This window comes from Myotis nattereri (assembly GCF_964212035.1).
Source record: "Myotis nattereri genome assembly, chromosome: 7".
Classification (NCBI taxonomy): domain Eukaryota; kingdom Metazoa; phylum Chordata; class Mammalia; order Chiroptera; family Vespertilionidae; genus Myotis; species Myotis nattereri.
Window position 1 is genome coordinate 59,192,305 of NC_138082.1, and position 21,869 is coordinate 59,214,173.

Sequence of the window (21,869 nt, forward strand, 5' to 3'; positions counted from 1 at the left end):
ATAGTAGTTTTTTCCAAGTTTATTCTACTGAACTTGTATTATAGGCAAGTAACCTGCTTCTCAGACTGAATCAAACCGAAGATCAATAAGCCACTTGGTCTAAATGGCAAGGAATTTACAAATGCTACATTCATTCTGTTGCTCTGTACCTGAATTAGAAGTTACTAGGTACTTTTAACATTTTCAACAATTTCTAATGTTAAATTTTAACAGAGAAAACATGCCCTACTCCCTTGATTTTCTAGGTGCCTAGGGTTGTTTAATTCCTTTCAGACTGATGTTCTTCAAGCTATTTGTGGTGAAAAAAATATTTTTGTTATTAATTTCCAATGTAATGGTTTTATTCATTAAGACTTTTGTAAAATGAAATTAAATGAGTTATCAAGAATATAGCCATAGCTCATGGACACTGACAACAATGTGGTGAAGGCTGGGGGTAGGGAGAGGGCTGAATGGAGGAGGGCAAGAGGAGGGAAAATGGGGAACATCTGTAATAGTGTAAACAATAAAAAATAAAATAAAAGATAATTTAAAATTAAATACATATGGATACAAACACATTTTTTTGTTGTTACTGAGCTCACAGACATATTATTATGGTATAAAATTTTCAAAAACCCTGTTATGGTATTAATGTCTTTGCTGCTGATAATTTAACTGGAAGCACTAGTTTTCATCTTTTGCCTTTAATGTTTGGAGTCACAGAAGGGAAAATTAATTTTCTTCCTCGCTTATTCTTGCCAGTTGTATTTCCTGAAACTAATCCTTTTATCAAACAGAATTGAATTTGTAGGTTGGTTTGGGCCTACCTGACTTAATTGTTTTTTTCCCGTTTATTTATCCAAGTCCTCTAACTCTTTCCCTAAATCTTACTCCTTTTTAGAACACCATGTCTTGCCCAGAATTGAAGAGAATCTGTGACACTTGCTCATATAGGTATTAAATGACCCCTAGGTCATTGGCCCTGACAACCAAATAGTTTCTACCTAAATGTATCCTAGCTTTCCTTCCAGTCTGAAGTATACTATAATGCCGTATTGCTTACCCTAATTCAATGGTCTTTCACTGAATTTTTTAGATTCCCATAGTATCCACAGATTTACTTTAGAGGTTCATGAATCTACTAAATTATTTGCAACATTTGGTGCCTTGGTGCACATGTGCATGTTCAAGTTTTTTTGTGTTCAAAAGGATTTAGTCATGATTTTTATGAAAACACTAGTGGCCCGGTGCACAAAATTTGTGCATGGCAGGGGGTTGTCCCTCAGCCCGACCTGCACCTTCTTCAATCTGGAACTCCTTGAAGGATGTCCTACTGCCGGTTTACAGGGATTGGGCCTAAACCGGCAGTCAGACACCCCTCTCATAATCCGGGACTGCTGGCTCCTAACCACTCACCTGCCTGCCTGCTGGCCTGCTCGCCCCCAACTGCCCCCTGCCACTGGCCTACTCACCCCCAAATACCCCCACCAGCCTGATCATCTCCAACTGCCCCCCATACCAGTATACTTTCCCCCAACTGACCTCCCTGCCAGCCCACTTGCCCCCAAATGCCCTCCCCTGCTGGCCTGATTGCCCCCACCTTCCCTCTCCACTGGCCTGCTCACCCTCAACTGCCCCCCTGCCTGCCTGCTCACTCCAAATCCCCCCCCCCTGCTGTCCTGATCACCTCCAACTGGCGCCCCTCTTGGTCTGCTTTCCCCCAATGGCTCCTCTCCCCATCAGCCTGATCACCCACAACTGCCCTCCCATCTTGGCCTCTAACTGCCTCTACCTTGGCCCCGCCACCATGGCTTTGTCCAGAAGAACGTCTGGAAGGTCTTCTGGAAGGTCTCCCAGTCTAATTAGCATATTACCCTTTTATTAGTATAGATAGAGACCTGGTGCACGGGTGGGGGCCAGCTGGTTTGCCCTGAAGGGTGTCCCGGATCAGGGTGGGGGTCCCACTGGAGTGCCTGGCCAGCCTGGGTGAGGGCCTGATGGCCGTTTTCAGGCTGACCATGCCCCCTGGTCACCCAAGCTCCCAGCCTCTCCTTTTTTTCTTTTTTTTTCTTTTTTCAGTGTCTCCTTGAGCAGAGGCCAGGGTGGGCTGGAAGCAGGTATCTGGGATTTATTTATCTTCTATAATTAAAACTTTATAGCCTTTTGTGGAGCCCAGGGCTGGCCAGGGCAGGCGGGAAGCTTGGCTTCCTCCATCTCCAGGGTCAACCCAAGCCTCCTGCTCGCTCCAGCTCCGTGGCTGCCGCCATCTTAATTGGGTTAATTTGCGTACTCGCTCCTGATTGGCTGGTGGGCGTGGCTTGTGGATCTAGCAAAGTGGTGAAGTGATGGTTAATTTGCATGTTTCTCTTTTATTAGTGTAGATTATTATATAAGGCAACTAACTGCAATAAATTTAAAATTCCAATCTTTGCAGGAGGTAGTCAATCAACAATTCTCTCTCATCATTGATGTTTCTATCTCTCCCTCTCCCTTCCTCTCTGAAATAAATAAAAATATATATGTATATATATATGTTTAAAAATAAATAAATAAATAAATAAAATGATTGTCTTAAAAAATTTTCAATCTTCTTGGGAGGTAACTTGGATTAAAGGTAATAATAGCATAAGCTTCTATATCATTACCACTCCTCACCCTAAAGCATTATATTTCAGGGGTTGTTTAATAAATTATACAATCCTTACTTTCCAGATTTTTTTTCTGATCTAAGTATAGGCCAAGTATAACATTAAAAAAAGAAGCAAACATATTTCTATCAACACTGGAATCTACAGCATGTGATCATGAGCAAGAGTCACAATAAAGATTTTTAAATAAGTCAATATGTCCATGGTTAGCAATTTGAAGAAGCTCTTAATAATCAGACTATATATGACTGCACACTTTCATAGAAAAATGAGTTATTAGACAAATTGAAAAATGAAGGAAGCCACATATAGGTTTAATTTATTCATTTTTGATGCAGGCCTATGGAACAGAAAAGACAAACTATAATTTCTAATAAATGGTAGCAATGTGTAATATTTTCAAGAAACCATGACTAAATGGCTCTGTGCACTGTAGAATATATATTAACATGTCAGGTGTTGCATAAAGAATAAAGAGATATAGTAAGTGTCTGTGTATGTGAAGAACAGACAGAAATGAATTAATGTGGATGTGTAGTTCACAGTGAAATACTGAAAATGAGTTATTTTATTTAAAAATATATTTGTATCTAAAAGTGACATTTATCTTTCATCCACACCAGAGTCAATGTTATGAATTACTACCTGTCTTAAGAGAAATTTTTAATAATCATGCCAAATATGTGATCATATCAATGTTTTATAAGATAAAAATATTTTGTTAAATGAATTGGAAGAATAATACCAAGAAAATAAATTATTTTCTGCTAATGGGCAATGTTTATCAAAAGTGTAATAAGTTAAAATCATAGATTTGACATTGTAAAAAATATAACAATATAGAATATATGTCCCAAGCCCTTCATGTTTATAATCAACTGAAAAACATTTTCACTTTAAAAATATTTTGACATTAAAAAGATAAAATAAATTAAAAAATTTGTTACAAACTAGGTCGTGTTTATTTGCAAAATGAATTTCTATTATATCACATTAGGGTTACTGAAGTAAGCATTTCATTCCTAGAATTAATCTACCTAAAATGCAAACAAAATTTCAATTGAATAAAGTTAATTCTTCAGTTGCTATAGAAAACTTGTCATACTTTTTTTTTAGTTTTTCAGTTTGTTTTTTCTAAAGAAACACATTTTAAGTAATGCTAGTTTAACCAATGGAGAAAAAAACTTATATCAAAACATACAAATTCCATTACAGACAAGAAGGCTAATATTTAAAAAAAAAAAAATAGTTGTAGGGCAAAAAGTTTGCTTATGAATGACAGGCATCATATGATCCCTTTGAAGCACAAAAGCATCGGATGAGATCTTTTGCTCGATCCGTGACCTTCTTCATCTGTGAGATTTTAATAAATTCATAGAGCTTGACACTCAGTCTTTAGATGAAGGTATATCTACGCTTCTTAATCCAGATTTCCAGACGGGGAAACCACATGATTCAGAATCTCAAGTGGGATTTATGCCCCACCATGTACCTATCCAGGGTTTCCCAGAAGCCTAAGAAAGCCGGTCTGTCCGAGTGGCGTTTGCAAAGCTGAGCTCTAACACTTACATCCCACTTCTGAATGTTGGGGTCTAGAGGAACCTCATCATATTTGAGATGGAAGGCTTTCATTTTCGCACACATGTCAACTGGTGACCCATCACGCAAAAGCCATGGCCACCGTTTGAACTGCCACGCAGGGACCCTGCACGAAGACGGCCACGACCCGGCCCCAGTCCTGAGGCCTGAGCGTCAGAGGCTGGTCTACGACTCGGCAGGGAACCGTGAGGCTGAGCGCGGCGCCCCTCGGCTGCATCTGGTCTTTCCTCTGTGTCAGAGTTTCATTTTCTCCTTGGCAGCCCTGTGTCTTCTTCTCATCCGATGGGACACATGTCGGGTCCTGCAGAAGGTCCTTTGCATTCAGCATGGTTAGGAAAGAGGTGGAGGTGGCAGGGGTTATGGTAATAGGTGTTTGAGAACCTTTCTTCTGATTAGGGGTGGTCTTGCTTGAGAAACCGGTCTCGGTACCGGCTGCGCCGGGAGTCTGAGTCTCCAGGGTCCTCGCACCCTCCGTCACACATTCAGCGTCATCCCATGGCAGGTGCCCATCTGCCAATTTCGAAACCTTCCGTTTCTTCTTTTCCTTTGAATCTTTCCTGGTCATATCTGTCGTAGGCGGCCGGGATAGGCTGTTTGGTACACAGTGTGGGAGCCACAGGGGCCCGTCGCTGTTCCGGCGCATGTCCTTCTTCTCTGGCTTCCACAGGCTGAAGAATTGCACAAATGTCCCTGGAAAAGGTCTTCCCGTGCTCTGTAGGATAGTTGTCCGTGTCCTCCACACCCCCTCTGTCAACAGTACCCTGGTCACATCTACCTCAGCGCCCACAAAACTCCTCTGTTTGCGAGCGGTTATGTGATCAACTAAGTCAGTCTTGATGGTGGATCATTTCTTAGCCATAACTTTGGCTTTGATTGCAGCAACTTTTCCCACTGACATAGCTTCGGACAAAGATCTAATCTGTCCGGTCTGGACAATCCCTTCTTTGTGACCCTCCAGGCGGGCAGCGCGTCTCTCTTCATCAAGGCGCACACACTCTTCATCCTCAGTTCGTGGTTTCTTTGCTTCTGCTAAAACTTCATCTGTAGCTCGTTTGACTTGAATAGACTGCTGAAGCCCTATTTCTAGACGGGCGCTTCGGTCTGTACTTGCCAACGCTGATGCTTTAGGAGCTGGAGAAGGGATTCTAGTTAAGTGGCTACCGCAGTTATTCACTTAAACTTGGGTGGGTAGCTGAGACAAGATGCAGCGAAGTCCATGATGTGGGTGGCTGGACGAGATACCTTGAAGGAGAACAAAGAACATTTTCTGAAAGAATGGATGATTCTGAAGATTTGGCTAGAGCAATTACAGTTGCCACAACTGACTTCATCAGACGCCCTGTGGAACTGGCACAGGTTTGTGAGGAAGGCTCCAGTGGAGTTCCTGGGTGTTTAGCTGGCGATATTTGCTAGAATTATGTTACAATGCCGTATAGGAAGTTAGATATGAGATTTCTAATGTAGATGTAATTTTCATACTCAAAGCATGATATTGTTTGTAATATTCTGGAGATGGAATATCTCTAGGTATTCTATCTCTATATAATTCTGTGGTGAACTTGCATATTTATATCTTTTTAGAAAAAGAGACACGTAACCAGCAGTTGACATCAGTGATAAAATGAGCATTGAAGATAAAATAGAAAGTTGTTCTGAGAGCATTGAAATAAATAGTTAATACAAATCTCTAGAAGTTCTTTCAAGTTCCAATTTTAAGGCAGATAAAAAAAAATGTGATTGGATATGTCTGGCAGACAGCAACTAATATCTGACTAGTGAGTGTGAAGGGCCTGAGGAAAGAGTAGAATGATAGGTGTGGAAAACTCTCACTTTGTCAAGAGATGTATCAACTTCTTTCTCTTCTGTAATAGAAATGAAATTACCAACCAAAAGAATAAAAATAATTTAGAGCATATGTGTTTGAAAGATGAGTGCAAAGCTAGGCAGAGCTCTAGGGCAACTTTGGAGTATATTAAAAAAATTGATCAAGAAAATGAGTGTGTATCATGCAATCTGAAATGCCTAGATTTGAGCTTTTTAAGTGAAATTATTTTTATTCCAAGAAAATTCACTCTTATGTGTGTTAGAGTTCTAAGAATATTTTCCTTTTTTATTTTTTCTTTATTTATTAAGGTATTACATATGTATCCTTATCACCCAATTGCCTCCCCACCCCCATACTCATACCCTCACCCCCCTGGTGTCTGTGTCCATTGATTAGGCCTATATGCATCATACAAGTCCTTTGGTTGATCTCTCCCTCTTACCCCCACCCTCCCCTACCTTCCCTCTGAGGATTGACGGTCTGATTGATGCTTCTCTGTCTCTGGATCTGTTTTTGTTCATCAGTTTATGTTGTTCATTATATTCCACAAATGAGTGAGATCATGTGATATTTATCTTTCTCCAGTTGGATTATTTCACTTAGCATAATGCTCTCTAATTCCATCCATGCTGTTGCAAATGGTAAGAATTCCTTCTTTTTTACTGCAGCATAGTATTCCATTGTGTAGATGTACCACAGGTTTTTAATCCACTCATCTGCTGATGGGCACTTAGGCTGTTTCCAAATCTTAGCAATGGTATATTCTGCTGCTATGACTATAGGGGTGCATATACCCTTTACCCTTTCTGATTGGTGTTTCTTGTTTCTTGGGATATGTTCCTAAAAGTGGGATCATTGGGTCAAATGGGAGTTCCATTTTCAGTTTTGGAGGAAACTCCATACTATTTTCCACAGTGGCTGCACTAGCCTGCATTCCCACCAGCAGTACATGAAGGTTCTTTTTAACTCTGTATCCTCGCCAGCACTTGTCATTTGTTGATTTGTTGATAGTAGCCATTCTGACAGGTGTGAGATGGTACCTCATTGTTGTTTTGATTTGCATCTCTCAAATGATTAGTGACTTTGAGCATGTTCTCATATGTCTCTTGGCCTTCCTTATGTCTTCTTCTATTAACAATTAGCAGTTGTGTGTTTTTTATATCTGTGTGTATGGAGAGAAAGAGAGAGAGAGAGAGAGAGAGAGAGAGAGAGAGAGAGAGAGAGAGAGGAAAAGGGAAGGAGGGGAAGAGAAAGACAATGAACCATAGAAATCTAAACTAAAAACATCAAAATACATTTTTTTCTATTAAAATAAATTAATTATAATTCTATAAGTTTGTATGTGATGCCTTGCTGGTGTTTCTTAACCTAAAACTTACTTTTTTGTGCATTCTGAAAAGAAACTCATTCAAATAAAGTAACCTACATAAAATTCTGAGGAAAATTATCTGCACATTGTAACATCATATTCCTTAAGGTTAAAGATAAATGAGATTTTGTAGGAAGCAGTGTTATACAGAAGAAAAGTACTGCCATAAGAATTTACCTCTTGTTTAGACATTTCAGGGTTTTTCTGACATATGAGTTGGTGCTCAGTACTATGTTAGATCATTGAACAGGTATGGATGACAGTGTTGAGTTTGCGCCTCGGCTACTTTTGAAAGGCAACATTATTTTCCTCATGGATTAACCTATTTCTACACAATTGGTTCCAACATCATCTTTGTTTATTATTTTTATAATATTTTACTTACAAAATAAAATGTAATTTAAAGAACACAGTTCAGTGTTCTCAGGAATTTCTCTTTTTGAGACTGGGTTGGTACATCACAGATTTCTGAACCTTCATTGCCTAAATTTTTCATGATGAAATCTGTGATCCTCTTAGCACTTATCTTATACCTACTTTGTTTATTGACCGATTGATTTTAGAAAGAGAGGAACAGAGAAACACAGAAAGAGAAACATTGATTTGGTGTTCAACATACTTATGCATCCATTGGTTGATTCTTATATGTGCCCTGATCAGGGATCAAACCCACAACCTTGCCATATTGGGAGGATGCTCAACAAACTGAGCTACCTGGCCAGAACCTCTTATGACTACTTATGTGAGGCAGAAAAACAAAAGATTATATATCCTATCTAATAAAAGAGAAACATGGTAATTAGTATAAAACCGCTACCCTTCCCATTGGCTAATCAGGGCAATATGCAAATTAACTGCCAGCCAAGATGGCAGCCGGCAGCCAGGCAGCTTGAAACTAACATGAGGCTTGCCTGCTTCAGTGACGGAGGACTCCAACATTCCCCACCTGCCGCTGCAGACCTCTGAGCTGCAACTCTAAGCAACTATGTTACAAATATAGAAGCTAAACAAAACCCCAGAAACCTGCTTTAGTCCGCCGGGCTTTAGCCAGCAGGATTGCAACATTGTCTCAAATACAGAAGGTAAACAAAGGCCAGAAACCTGCTTTCAGCAGTGGAGGCCTAAGAGCTGGAGCCTCAGAGATAAAGCTGGCCCAGAATAAAAAGAAAAAAAGAAGAAGAAAAGGAGCGGTTGGGAGCTTCAGTCACCCGCCAGCCTGAAAACAGCCCTCAGCCCCTCACCCAGACTGGCCAGGCACCCCAGTGGGGACCCCCACCCTGAAGGGTGTGTGACCAGTTGCAAACAGCCATCATCCCCTCATCCAGGCTGGCCAGCCCCCCCCAGTGGGGACCCCCACCCTGATCCAGGACACCCTTCAGGGCAAACCAGCCGGCCCCCACCCATGCACCAGGCCTCTATTCTGTATAGTAAAAGGGTAATATGCCTCCCTGCACCGGGATCAGCATGACAGGGGGCAGCGCCCAAACCCCCTGATTGCCCTGTGGCTCTGTGTGTGACAGGGGGTAGGGCCACACCCACCCTATCTGCCCTGCTCTGTTGGTGACAGGGGAAGGCGCCCCAACCTCCTGATCAGCCCTGCTCTGTGCCTGATAGGGGGGAGCTCCCCAACCCCCTGATCGCCCTGCAGCTCTGTGTGTGACAGGGTGCAGTGCCCCAACCCCCTGATTGGCCCTGCTCTGTGTGTGACAGGGTGTGGCGCCCCAACCCCCCCCCCCCCCACGGGCCCTGCTCTGTGTGTGATGGGGTAGAGCCATAGCCTCCCCATCGGCCCTGCCCTGAGTGTGACAGGTTGCGGCACCCCAACCCCCTGATTGGCCCTGCTCTGTGTGTGACAGGGGGCGGTGCCCCAACTCCCCTATTGGCCCTACTCTGTGAGTGACAGTGGGGAGCTCCCCAACCCCCTGATCGACCCTGCTCTGTGCACGACAGGGTATAGAGCCCCAACCCCCATGATGGGCCCTGCTCTGTGAGTGACAGGGCGTAGCGCGCCAACCCCGATTGGCCCTGCTTGGTGGGTGACAGGGGGTAGCGTCCCAACCTGCCCATCGACCCTGCCTTGAGTGTGACAGTGGGCGGCTCCCCAACTCCCCAATCAGCCCTGCTCTGAGCCTGACCAGGGGCTGTACCTAGGGATTGGGCCTGCCCTCTGCCACCTGGGAGCAGGCCTAAGCCAGCAGGTCGTTATCTCCTGAGGGGTCCCAGACTGCGAGAGGGCACAGGCCAGGCTGAGGGATCCCCCTCCCCCAGAGTGCACATATTTTTGTGCACCGGGCCTCTAGTATATGTATAAAAGAACAATAGGAAGAGTTAAATTTTTTCCTCACATTTATTGTGGATATTTCCCTAAAACCAAGTTTACATAAATTGTCAGTGGTTAAAATTCTGAGAAAAATTATCTGCATATTGTAACATCATATTCCTTAATGATAAAGATAAATGAGATTTTGGGGAAGAAATGGTTGAGAAAAGAGTGCAGTAGAGTGGTTTTCTTAATAGATGCTCATCTTTCTTCTCAGAAGTTAATTGTCTCTTTGATAATTAAAGCTTAGTGCATTATATTAATCCCATCATGAAAATGTTGTATATAAATTATGTTGCAATTAGTCAATATTAGACCATGTAGGCTGCATAATTTAGGCTTAAAGTTTTAACTAAAACAACATTTCCAAACGGTGATGTGCATCATTCATTTCTGGACTTGATAAAAGATGCATGCCGGAGCACTGCTGACTCAGAATCTTTGTTAATAGGGCAAGCAGATAAAAAATTAACCTGTGCCTGGTGTGACTCAAAAACACACACAAACATGCTAAATTGTAAATGCAACTGAATGGAAATAGCTTGCTTCATAACAAGTTTAAAAATCATACTCAATGGTGAAAAACTGAAAGGTTTTCCTCTAAAATCAGGAATAAGACAAGGTGTCCACTCTCGCCACTCTTATTCAACAGAGTGTTGGAAGTCCTAGCCAAGGCAATAAGGTAAGAGAAGGAAATACAAGGCATCAATATAGGGAAGGAAGAAGTTAAAGTGTCATTTTTTGCAGATGACATGATTCTGTATATAGAAAACCCTAAAGACTCCACCAAAAAACCTTTAGAAACAATAAACAAATACAATCAAGTTACAGGATACAAAATCAATGTGCAAAAATCCATTGCCTTCCTGGATACCAAACAAAACTTCTGAAAAAGAAATGGAAAAAAACAATTCATTTGGCAATTGCACCCAAAAGAATCAAATACCTGGGAATAAACTTAACAAATACAAATTTAGCTATAGGCCCGTCAGCGTTGCTCAGTGGTTGAGAGTCAACCCATGAACCAGGAGGCCGCAGTTTGATTTCAAGTCTGGGAACATGACCAGGTTGCTGGCTCAATCCCCAGCAGGGGATATACAGGTGGCGAACAATCAATGATTGTCTCTCATCCCTGATGTTTCCATCTCTCTCTCCCTTTTCCTTCCTCTCTCTGAAATAAATTTAAAAAAATAAAAGATTTTAGCTATAATGGATGTCTTATAATAATGCCCAAATAGTTTGAGGAAGTTTCCTCTATTCCTTGATTGCTGAGAATTCAATCATGAATGAATATTGAATATTGTCAAATTCTTTCACTTCCTCAAATGATCTGATCATATGGTTTTTTTTCTTTATTGTTAATACAGAAGATTACATTGATTTTTTTATTGTTAAATCAGTTTTACATTCCTGGGATAAAACTAACTAGGTTATGAAGTATCATCCTCTTTTTATATGGCTTTATTGGATTTGATGTTGTTTTGTTGAGAATTTAAAAATCTATAATCCATCATCATGAAGGAAGATGATTTGACTTTGGGTGGCAGAAACACATGCAATATACAGTTCATATATCATAGAAATGTACACTCGAAACCTATATAATCTTATTAATCAATGTCACCCCAATACATTTAATTAAAAGAAAGATAAAAAGTAAATAAAACAAATAAATACCCTCACTCATAACTTAACACTAAAACAAATTTACTGTTGTTATTTTTAAATAAAGTTTGAAAATAAAGTTAAAACTCTTGCTCTTTAGAATGTAACAACAATGGCATGTGTTTTGACATTTTACCTTTATCCTCAGGACGTTGAGAGCAAAATGTAACTAATGTAATGTTTTCCCAATGGATCTATTTCATCATTTTTCCACCCCAAAATGGGCTTTTTTCACTTTTGTTGTTGTTGTTATTACAACCAGAGCTGCAGCATTGGGAGGGACTGGAGAATGTGAATGATTTTCACTGAACTTGGACCTAACTGAATAAAAATGTATTGATGGGAAGTGGTAAATGGCACCTAACATAGGACAAGTTATATTTCCATTTACCTGGTTGAAGAAGCTTTGATTCATGACTTCCTCAGACCAGTAAACACTTTTCAGAGCAATCTACCCATGTGTGGTAAATAGTTAATGTCTTCTTGCCCAAGATCAATTTTTCTTCTGTTCACACCGTATTTTCCCTCAAGAAATGGTCTCTTCTCCAATATAATCCTATTTTATTTATGTGGAGCAGGTGTTTCCAGGATGAGTATGTGATGCAGGCTTCGCCAACGGAGCATTGCATTTCACTTTGCTCAGAAATGCTGGTTCAGGTGCAGAAGTATGAATCCATCAAAGGCAATTAGAGTTGAGCCAGGGATTTTGTGGAGTGACCAATAGAGATATATCTTTATTCCAGTTTTTTTAAAAAACAGTATGAAAGCAAGCCTGGAGATTCAGAAGACTGTAATTGAGGCTCTCGTGTGCACTGTATATATGAGAGTAAATAAAACATAGAGGAAAGTAGAATGAAAAACAATGCAGCAATACACACAGATAGAGAGAAAGATAAATTGGACCCTGGTGACATTATCTGAGCCGTGGAATTTTTAGAGACTGAAGAATATTTTACTTCTAAGCTTTCAGTTAAATTATCCAAAAAATGTCTCTCTTTTTAGGGTGCTTACACCAATCTAAGCTGGATTTTTCTGTCATTTGTAGCCCAAATTTTCCTCATATGTCATATAACCACTTCTGGTGCCTGATTTCATAAATCAATGTTTTTTAAACTTGCATGACCATAAGAATCAGTTGATATTTATAGAAATTCAGATTCCCAGATCACTCCCCTGGGTAGGGGGTCTGTTTTAGTATGGGTTCTGTTTTTAAGTATGATCGAGTGATGAATAGTAGGATCACAAAGTATGAACATTATCATATCTGTAAAATAAGAAAAAAATCGATGTTCTCACTTGCTGAATATTATATAATTTTCTGGTTTGCCTAGCATACCAGCATACAGCCACATAATCATAAAATTTTAAAGATGGGAGAAATGGTAGATATAATCTGGTCCAACAGCTCATTTTTTCACTGCAAAATTGTAGCTGAGAAAATAAAAGTAACACACAAATCCCATCTAGAGTTAGTAGCAGAAAAAATACTACATGAATCTACTACTAGCTTCAATTTATTTTATTACCAACAATCACATTTCTTTATTTAAAAAGTCATTTTAAAAGTACATAAGTAGCAGGATGGTGAAAAATCTACCTTTATTTTTCTTGGGTATAGAAAATTAACTAAAACTGTAAGTATGTCCTAAATTTTTAACATAGTTCATTGTGAATGAACATTAATAATTTGACCATTACAACAGTAATGTATTCCTTGCTACTTAGACTATAAACACACTAATTGATGCTGTGATTTTGTAACTATGTCCTCTAATGATCATATACCAAGTATTTTATCCTATACTCGAGGGCTGGTGCACAAAATTTGTGCATGGGGGAGTGGAGGAGAGCCCTCAGTTCAGCCTTCATCCTCTCCAATCCGGGACCCCACAGGGAATGTCCAACTGCCGGTTTGTGCCTGCACTTTTAAGAGATCACAGCTCCACTGTTATTTCTTTATTTTCATGCTTAAATCCTTGGAATTAGTAGGTATTCAAAGTGTGTATACATTTTGGGGGGACACCCTGTATATCTCTAGTCAGCAGTGAAAGAAACCAATGGTGGATTTGGAACCCCCAGACAGGAAACCTCATTCACTCCCCACCTGTCTCCCCACTGCACTTTCCGCCTTCGTGGGCAGCAGGAGAATCAATGTTTTCTCTCATTAACTCGGAAAAGCATGTCCTGTCACTTGCTGCCTGGCAGGAGTGTGCTAGGCCCCAAGCGAACGAGGCTCAGTCAGGGCAGCCTTTGCTCATGGGTGCTGGCACCCAAAGTTCACATTCCTCCTTTGCCATCACCCTGGCTATACCACCGTTTCACTGAGAGGACGGAACTCCTTGCCTCCTATGAGTTCCCGATCTTGAACACTGACCAAAGGCACCTCAGTGAGGGCCGACCATGCCTACCAGGTGTGTCTGTCTGCACCTGCTCCCGCCTCAGCACCTGCATTAGCCCCCTAGAGGTGATCTCCTCACTGCACTGGCCCCTGCAGAAACAGGGCATCACCACTCCGCCCTCTCACTGTCATCTCACAGGTGCCCACCCCAGCACCCAGAACAATTAGATACTCTCCAAAGTACGTGAGTGTGCCAGAGGGGATGTGTGCACATCCTGTGGGGGACATAGGCATGCTGGGGTTGATGGAAGTGCAGTGAAGGGGCGGGGGGTAAACTTGTGTGCGCCAGGGTCTGGGACTGTTGCAGGAGCGCGTGGGTGACAGTGCACTGGGGGATGTTCGCACACCAGGGAGGGAGGAGAGGATGCACACACCGGAAGCCTGCAGCTGCGCAGATCCACAAACCCCTGTGGCGCAGCCAGGAGGACATCAATCTGGCCTGCCACCGTGGCTGTCCCTGCAACCAAGGAAGCCAAGCCCCCTGCCTGCTCTGCTCCGGCCGCTGCCATCTTTTTTCACATCAATTTGCATATTCCCTCCTTATTGGCTGTGGGCACCACCATCTTTATCATGAAGTGACAGTCAATTTGCATATTACTCTTTTATTAGATAGGATAAGAGAGCTGTAATATGCAAATTGACCATTATGCCCTCACACAAGATGGCCACCCCCAGGGGGTCACAAGATGGCCACCACAAGATACCCAGCAGGGGAGGGCAGTTGTGGGAGATCAGGCCAGCAGTGGAGGGAAGTTGGGGGCAGTAAGGCTGGCAGTGGAGCAGTTAGGTATTGATCAGGCTGACAGGGGAGTGGTTAGGGAGTGATTAGGTTGGCAGACAGAAGTAGTTAGGGGCAATCAGGCAGGCAGGCAAGCGAGCAATTGGGAGCCAGCAGTCCTGGATTGTGAAAGGGATGTCTGACTCCCGGTTTAGGCCTCATCCCCAGGGATGGGTCCTAAACCGGGAGTCAGACATCCCCCGAGGGGTCCCAAGAATTAACCACAAAAAATTGCTTGAAGAGTCCATTGGTCCAAAGGCAGTTGTCCCAAATAATAAAGTCATTAAATTGTATACACTGAATAAGGTTTTTTCAAACTTATTTTTCCAGTGTTAAGTAAAAACTGTAAGTAAAATACAACAATGATGGCAGCTTACAGAACATTTGATGGATTTTTAGGGGGAAAAAAGCACTTTTTCTCATTATAAAATAAAGCATTTAAAACTGATCATCATCATGTTTTCCTTCCCCTTTAGCATGCAGGGGTCCAGTTGCCTCTGCCCAGAATGTGCCACCCTGGCAGGCAGGTTATTTGAGATGAAAATATTTAAAGCCCAACACACTAAAGAAAAACACAAAAACAAAAAACCTATTCAGGAAAGGAAACATAGCATGTTCTTTTTATTACATTTAGCATGTATGAATAAAGTGTGGCACACAAGGAGGATTCAAGCAAGCCTGTTTGTTAAAGCCACTCTCTGTCCCATTGTTTCTGGGTTGCCAAGCAAGAATGTGTTCACCATGTGTTTGCTTTCCTCATCTACCTATAAATTTTCTACTTTCCCTTTGAAATCTCTGATCCCTGCCTCTCTCTTTAGTCCACAATGGCATATTAGCCTCAACTGCCCAATGCATCCTTGGGTCTCATATTGTTATAAAATCCCCATATGTACATACACAATACATTTGATCATTTTCTCCTGGTATTTTGTCTCATATTACTTTATTTTTCTGTCCCCACAAGTAGCAAATATCAACCTCATTACCAGCTCCAGCTGAAATTGTTAAAGCCTTCCATTAATGTCACAAAAGGTGATATTCTAATCTATTTATTGCTACCTCAAAATTCCAATGTTCTTAAAAACATGTAAGTTATTATATACATAAAATGAGACACTTTCATTGCTTGTATAAATAATTTTCTCAGAGTATTATATTTATTATTATGCTGAAATGTATATGTATTGACATAAACAGTACAGTAACATAAATTTACTTCATTCCTTATATATTTTTTCTGAGTATAATTTTTTAAAATATTTTTATTGATTTCAGAGAGGAAGGGAGAGGAAGAGAGACATAGAAACATCAATGATGAGAGAGAATCATTGATCAGCTGCCTCCTGCATGCCCCTTACTGGGGATGGAGCCCACAACCCGGGCATGTGCCCTGACCAGAAATCTAACCATAACCTCCTGGTTCATAGGTTGACACTCACCTATTGAGCCAAGCTGGCTAGGCTCTGAGTATAATTTTAAAGGGCAACCTTGTTATCTATTTATAGTGAAAATAAGCAAATACTCATAGTTCAGAAATAGATTTGGGAAATAAATAGAAGTATTTATGACATTGTACAATATTAACATTTTATTGAAATAAAAATAGAAATAATATAAACCACTGTATTTCAAATTTGGTGTATATCTGAATTAACATGGATGCCTTTCAGAACAACAGACTCTGCATTCTAAACTTATCTCATTGGACTCTTATGAAGTTGTGCCATCGATTCTGTATTTTTTAAAGAAAGTTTTCATCTTGGTACCTAAAGGATCATCAATTTGATCCTCACCAAGCTCCCTCTGTGTGTTTCTGCATCCTGTCTAGAGGAGGATGCGGATAGCAGCATCCTTTTTTACATTTGGGGGAATTACACACACCTACCAAGTCCCTTTGTAGCAATCAATGGTATAAATGCTCAAAAGATTGTCTAACTAAGATACATATATATATATATATATATATATATATATATATATATATATATAATTTTTTTTTCAGTTAAACGACAACAGCAAAAAATAATGTTGATTAGAAGCTATGGTTAATGTTGTTTTTAAAAAAAATATTTCTGATGTTCAATTTGGTTGAAAGATATTTTATTTAATCTCTAATGTCTATGCAAATGTGATCTAGTTTCCCAGAATGGTTCTATACCTTTGTACCTACGAGAATCAAAAAGAGGGACAGGCAGTGTAAGAGCTTCTTAATATGGTTTGTTGAAGTGCCTTTTAATAAAGTGCAATTTTCGTTCTGTGCTTTTCCCAAAATCGCCGCATCAATTTGCATTATAAGGACTGAAGCCAGAGACATTGACTACATTTTTATGTGGTACTTTCAGTTCTTAGGGGTTTCAACTTCCCACTCTCTCCACTGTCTGAATTTCAAATCATCTTAAAAATTGATAGCCTCATTTCAAGTGTTTTGATTTGTTTGGATTTGTAAATCTTTGTGAGACATCCAGATAAGCTGCCTTATAATGCAAATTATGGTGAATGGATTTCCTACTTCTAACGGGTATTTCTACTCACTTCCTTGAATGAGAAAAGAAAATAGCTCATGTATTTATATATGTATTTATTTTGAAGGATGTTTGTTTCCCACTAAACTATATCTATTATTATGAGAAATTACATATATACTGCTAGAGCCCTAGCCAGGTGGCTCAGTTGGTTGGAGCATCATACAGAAGACCAAAAGGTTTCAGGTTTGATTCTCCATCGGGGCACAGGCCCATGTTGTGGGTTGGATCCCCAGTCGGGCACATGTTACTCTCTCAGATCGTTGTTTCTCTCTCTCTCTCTCTCTCTCCCCTTCCTTTCTCTATAAAATGAATAAAAACATACCCTTAGGTGAAAATATGTTAAGATATTAGTTAGCATATAACATATTTATTTTCTCCCAGCAAGACGTATATCTCATGCACTATGATAAAAGCAGTAGATATGCCTTTTTGTTACCCATGGTATTAACAGTTACTAGCTTCCCTCATTTTTGTTTCTTGTTCGAAGTTGTCCTACCCATGGCAAGATGTCTTGTATCTGTAGCACTTATCCAACAATTGGCAGCATCACCGTTCTATCATTGAAACAAAACGTCTCCCAAATTTAGATATTGTCCACTAGCAATTGCACGGCACAAATGAGATTTCAATACCATAGATCATTGGCCTCTTAATCCATCCCTTGTGTTTTCTAAAGCATCGTATTAATCATGTCACTTCTGTGCTTAAAATTTACAAAAATTAGCCTCCAGATTCCTTAGTCTGGTATCCAGTATCCTAATGACCTAGCCCCAAAACACAATTTATCTCTGCCAAAATAAATTATCTTACTGATCCATTTAGTGAAGAACTTTTACTAATTGTGAACTGTTGTGTTTTTTTTTTCTCCTTTACATAGCACTTATGTTGTTCTACACTCTACTTCTGCTATCTTGCACATTATATTCACTTGGTATAGCTTAATTATTCATCCTAGTTGTATTTGTCTAAAGTTTTTAGTCTCTAGAAACAAATTTCAAACATACACAAAAATATTATATTGTACAAATATTAGTCACACACTTACATATATAAATAGAATAGCATTAAGGTGTTAAGAAAACATTCCTGCATTAAAATCATTTGGGAATACAGTTTGTACCAAAGCTCAAATAACAAGATCCAAAATATAAATATATATTTTCAGATAGTCATATCATACCTATAGCAACTTAAAATTTTATTTGTTTTTTAAATCATTTTAATTAAAGAGTTGAATTTCCTCTGAACTACTAGAATTTCCATTGCATTTCTTTTAGCGCAAAAGTGACAAGAAAGAGATTTAAACCCAATTAAAAATAAAGTTTATAGACTCAGGCTGAGCCTATGTGTACCTAATTGAATCAACATGATCTATAGGTTTCAGTGGGGCCAATTTGCTAAAAAGAGCATGATTCTCCCAGTGACAGAGAAGCTATAAGCGACAGTCCCAGATGTTGAAGATCCAGTATGTATAAATTACAGTAAATTGGGTCTACAAAACCATTCAGTTGCAGATTGATCTACCACAGCAATGTTTTCTGAGCCAAAGATTTCTGTTCAACTCTCTCAATCCCAGAGGATCCAATATTAAAATAAAATTTGTTCCTCATGTTGTAATGAGCTCTTGAACTAACAACAACAAAAATATGCATAGCTTTATACTTATTAGTGAAAGATAGAAATAAATAAAGAATTAGAGAACAGGGAGAAATAGTAATGGCTAATGGAAAAAGTATTATAGTTAGCAAGTTGCAGGGAAGACATTAATTAAAGAATCAACAGGTCCATCCTTACTTGGTAAGAATAAATAGAGAAAATTGGGACTAGCAGAGAATGGCCTCATATTATACAAAAATATAAAAGTAGACTCTTTATTCAACTCTACCACTTATAAGTTTAGTGACCTCATTCAAATTATTTAATTTTTATGGGACTTAGTTTCACCTAATTTTCTGGGGCTTTAGTTCCTACTTTGAAAAAAAAAAATTGCTGGTCTTTATAACATCTTCCTTTTATAAGAAACTCAAAGCCTGTTTATGGTCTATATAAACAGAAAGTTTCCTGCTCATATTCATTTCAGAACCAATCTTTCAACAGATCTTTTCCCTGTAAATGACCTTTGCATATCACATGCTTTGGTTTGCCATGTAAGTATGTGTAGATCTGACACACTATTTAAAAGAGTGATGCACTCTATTCTGTTTGCACATATATTATATTTTAGCTGAATTAATTGCTAAACATTTGCACATGGTGCAACTGACCTATTTTAGGTTCCTTTAGTATTGGTTTAATGGAATGTCCACTTCCTCCCTGGGGCACTTGGGCACTGTGCATCATGGTTCACATGGAAATCAAATCACAACCCTAAGGCTAGATTTGAAGTCACCCTGTTCCTCCCTCAATTCACATAAAGTATGAGAATCAGAAACACTCTGCAGTCAGCCAAAGGCACTGCTGTAAAGACATACACATGACTACATTACATAAATTTCTATTGCAAAATATTTTCCTCTGCACAAAGGGGACAAGCTCTCCTGTAAAGTAGCATAAGTGACTATGCATACATATGTGTAGCAAACCAACATTTTTTATGTTGATCATGAGAAAAATCAAACTACATGCAATATATATACATATATATACTTATACATAAAATTTTCTAGAATTAACTCAATATTAAGACATATTTATGCTATAATAAAAATATCAAAAAAATCTTGAAGAACTTTAACTTCAGCAATATTATTGTACTGGAGTAAACATCCTATCATGAACAACTATACAATTAGATAAAATATGAGACAACTCTTTTAGATCTTCACAAGGCTACAAGTACAGAGAGAAGAAAAACTCATGATTTTGCTACTAATTTAGCTACCCTTCTGCTTGGGATAATTTTCCAACAGTGAGGTAGCTAAATTAGTAGCAAAATCATGAGTTTTTCTTCCCTAATTTGGAGGTGCCAGAGAACAGAAAGCTGAAATGGCAGAAACAGAAGGGAGACACAGAATGGAGTTCCATACCAAAGGCGATGTGTGGTCTAAGAATCCATGGCTAAGGGCTGAGCTGAGTGTTAATGGAGTGTGACTACCTGAGACTTACCAGAGAAAAACACCATAATGTTCAGAGTATATCACAGGAGGTAGAAAGTAAGTAGTGCTGATAAACTTTGGAAATTGGTCTAAATGAAGTGGAGAAATGTTACTAATGCCTCATTAACACTTGTCCTAAGTTGCAGGAAGCAAAATCATGTAAGTAGAGACCCATTTAAACTAAGGTTTACTCAAATCCTACTGATATGAAGCCTAACATCAAGCCCTGAAAAGATATGCAGGGAACTATAACCATGAAGTTCAGTTCCCAAGAGCAATCAAAGAGATGATGACTAATAACTATAATGCTGTATCATGGATGGAATCTTGGAATAAGTAAATTATGACAATGGTGTGATACTATTGTAAGGTGATAATAATATGGGAACTCTGTAATACCTCAGCAATTTTTTTCTGCAAATCTAAAATTGTTCTAGAATAGATAATTATTTAAAAGCCTATGTAATACCATTGAACAACCAACATAATGATTAAAAATCAGTGCAATTGGCATTTGAGAGGAAACAAGACTGATACTCAAAATATATTGGAGGAACTTATCAAAGGTCACAGAGCTAGTACATGTTAGTGACATCCATAGGCAAAAAGATAAACTACTCCATAGGTTCCCGAACTAAAGACAATATACAAGGCCAGGTCAGCTCAGAAAATTCAATTTTCTGAGCTGATGACATCTGACATCATTAAAAGTTTTTCATTGAAATTAAATAAGGAAAAGAAAGAAAAAAATTTAAATTATTGGCTGTGTTTTGAACTTTTTCAGAATATGCCACAACTATTTATTTGCAGGCCTAATAAAATTAAACATACAACATAGCTATTTTACTTTTCACATAACAATGTGAAAGTAACCTGGCAAATAACACTAATTTTAATGCAATCGTGAAAAAAACACATCTAGAATCTATGTTATAAAAAACTTGACTGCTACCAATTCTAAAAATACAGATAAGATTTCATATGTCACATGAGAAAATTCATTTTTATATTAGACTGGACAATGGCTATCTCTATCATCTCCACTCCCCACTCCTAGGCAATATTTTTCAGAAAAGCTCATTCCAGCCTGAATCCAAGGGATAGTCATGTGGCCTCAGCTAAACCAAGTTTAACATTCCATGTCTGAGTGCCTCATACACAGCAGACAAATCAGGCAAAGGTAACAGAGGAGATGTTTGGAGGCACCATTGGACGTCTGAGGTGGGCTCTAGTTCTTTATTTTTTAGCCGGTATGATCCAATGAACACTCTTTTTGCTGAAGGCGCTTTGGGTGAATGTCATAGCATCTGCAATTAGAAAAATACAACCTGATACAATGTAGGTGGAGGGGAGGGTGGAATAATACCGGGAACAAATTCTCATAGAGTAGCTAGCCTTATTTAGAAAACATTACCTCTATGAATATCTCATAGATCATCTTTTCACCTTCATCCTAGCTACCATCTTGCTGGTTACTCTTACTTCTGTCACAATTCATGTTTTGCTTCCTCTCCGGGGAGCCCTCTCTTCTTCCTCTCTGACTGACTCATAAAAACCTACCATTTTGCTTAGTTTATTATGCCTATAAGATAGAATGTTTACAGGATTGGTCACCAAACTATTATTATTTTTATTGTAAAAGACAGTACATGAACATGGTACAAA

General features: G+C 39.3%; 1 pseudogene across 1 annotated transcript; it reads right to left on the minus strand.

The window, feature by feature from the left end:
- Positions 1-4,085: 4,085 nt before the first annotated feature.
- On the minus strand, positions 4,086-5,560 carry LOC308522019 (parafibromin-like; annotated as a pseudogene). Its single transcript has 2 exons — positions 5,472-5,560; positions 4,086-5,374 (listed from the first exon to the last, which is right to left on the minus strand). The product of its transcript is annotated as a parafibromin-like (transcript).
- Positions 5,561-21,869: the final 16,309 nt, after the last annotated feature.